The following is a 2412-nucleotide window of genomic DNA, read 5'->3' on the forward strand; positions in this document are numbered from 1 at the left end:
TGTGATGACTCATCGGTGCTCATCGGGTATGTGATGTGGTGTGCATGTGTATCTCCTCCCCATCTCATGTTGAAATGTGATTCCCAGTAGTGGAGGTGATGCCTGGTGGGAGGTGATTATATCACTGGGGCAGAATTCTCATGAATGACAGTACCATCCCCTTGTTGATGAGTGAGCTCTTGTTCTGAGTTCATGTAAGATCAGGTTGCGTAAAAGTGTGGCACCTCCCCGCTTGCTCTCTTGCTCCCACTCTTGCCATATAGAAATGCCTGTTTCTTCACCTTCCACCATGATTGGAAGCTTCCTGAGGCCCTTACCAGGAGCATATGGTGCCATGCTTGTGCAACCTGCAGAACCATGAGCCAATTAAACCTCCTTTCTTTATAAATTGCCCAACCTCAGAAATTCCTTTGTAGTAATGCAAACACATGCACACGGTGTAGATCGTACTGCAGCACATTAACAGATGACTTAGGCATTCCTGTAGGCTTCTTTCCTCATGGCTTTTATAAGTCAATTTATTTTTCAGAAGACAGATGTCTTTTCAACACCACCAATAATTTATGCTTTTTAAATGGTCTGAGCATTGAATAATATCATGTGGAGATTAAACCCAAGTACCGCCCGTCTTAAGTAACACAGTGTTGGTTCTTAACATTGTATGTTCAACAAACTCACTTAAAGCAGAGTTTAAATAATTTGTTGCATTAGATTATCCTGAGCCATGAGTTTGGCTGTATTCTAGACCAGTAGGAGACCATGCCTCCCAGAGAGGATTTGACAATACCTGGACACGTTTTTGGTGTCGCCCTGGGGAGAAGGGTGATATGGTATCCAGCAGGTGGAGGCCAGGGGTTCTGCTAAATGCCCGGCAGACGCAGGGCAGGGGGCAGCTCCACAGCAAAGAATTGCTTGGCCCATCCACTTTCCAGTTAACCTTTGTAAAAGCAAACAGAAGAAAGAAAGAAACACCAACATTGATGTGACAGACTAGTTTGCTATGGTTGAGATATTCAGTCATGTCAGAAGTACCAGCCAGCAAAGAAAACAGGGTCTGTAAATCATTTGTGTTTGTGCCACACCCTACGGTGAAATTAAGTGCAGTCTGGAGCTTCTAAAGACAGGTGGAGGGGTCTGCAGTGACCGTCCTGGGAGCCGGACAACCTGCCAACACCTTTATCCCCTGCACCTCCCGAAAGGTGTAGGGAGAGACAGAAATAGGTTTTGGATCTGCAGGAAGCAAGCCCAGCCCAGCACGGAGAACAGAATTTAGCACAAGCACCACTAGGCAGCCCATTAAAAGCATTAGGGAAGTGGAAACAAAGACAAATGCATTGCAGATCGGCCCTGCCTGCTTCTTCCAACGGTCTCAAATCTAGTTCTTTTGTTCATTTCTTTTCTTTTTCTTTTTTTTTTACAACATGATTTCTTTGGCTGAGATGATCAGTCCCAGAATGTAAGTTACTGCTGCTACATGGCTGACACATGTACTGATTTTATTTTCTCAGATTCTCAGCAAATCATCTCTGTGTGTGCAACAAAATAAAAGAGAACATGTAGCTTTCAGTCTTCCCAGGGGACTTTATGCTTCAATTTTTAAATGTCATTTTTTTCTCATTTAAAAAAATATGGCTAATAGAAAATTAGGAAAGTAAGGGCTAATTCATAAAAGTTTCTGAAAGGCTCGTGGCAAACAGGTCTCCTAATGGAATGCCCTTAAGAGAGACAGCACAGAGACTAAAAGGCTTCCCGGAGAAAATTCTCAGCACTTGCCATTCTGGTTCTTTCTCTGGGAAATGTTATTACCACACTTATTGACATTGGGTCTCAAAACCTAATTGCTATTTAATGTGGTGAGAAGGTAGAGGTGCACAGATTTACTTAGCAAACTCCATTTTGTTTCATTTTAAGCTCTGGTTAAAATGTCCTAACAAAGAGTGAAAACAGTATAGCTGTTATCCACAACCAACCCCAAGATCACCAGATACCCTGAAGATGTGAAAAGATACTTCTGCTGCAAGTCAAATAGTATAGCTATGCATTTTAAGTTACGAATTCCGTTATCTTCACAGAATCACATTAAGACTAAGAAGTGTAGCTTAATTTATACTGTTTTGTTTTCTTCCAGTAACTCTGAGTGGGGAGGCTTGCCAATTATTAACATAGAGCCTAGGCTATTCTGAAAGACCTACAATTGACAGAGCAGAATCTGTTGGGTGGGAATGGGCGCCACAGGCCTTGTCCATCTCACCCTGTCCATCCTCAATATATTGTTTTATAGTGTCTGTGTGTGGTTGCATTTATGTTTTCCTTGTCAATTACCAAAAGTGTGGCAGGTATATTAAAGTTAGGTCAACATTTAATCCAATCTTAGGTTCAATATGGAGACAGAAGGATGTAGGTTATTTAGAC

The 2412-nt window shown here is 42.1% G+C and overlaps 1 protein-coding gene across 11 annotated transcripts in view; it reads right to left on the reverse strand.

Moving 5' to 3' along the window:
• Positions 1-2412, reverse strand: part of MYT1L (myelin transcription factor 1 like) — a 537379-nt gene that overhangs the window by 312371 nt on the left and 222596 nt on the right. The window lies entirely within an intron of this gene.

The sequence above is a fragment of the Piliocolobus tephrosceles genome, chromosome 15 (genome assembly GCF_002776525.5).
Source record: "Piliocolobus tephrosceles isolate RC106 chromosome 15, ASM277652v3, whole genome shotgun sequence".
Taxonomy (NCBI): domain Eukaryota; kingdom Metazoa; phylum Chordata; class Mammalia; order Primates; family Cercopithecidae; genus Piliocolobus; species Piliocolobus tephrosceles.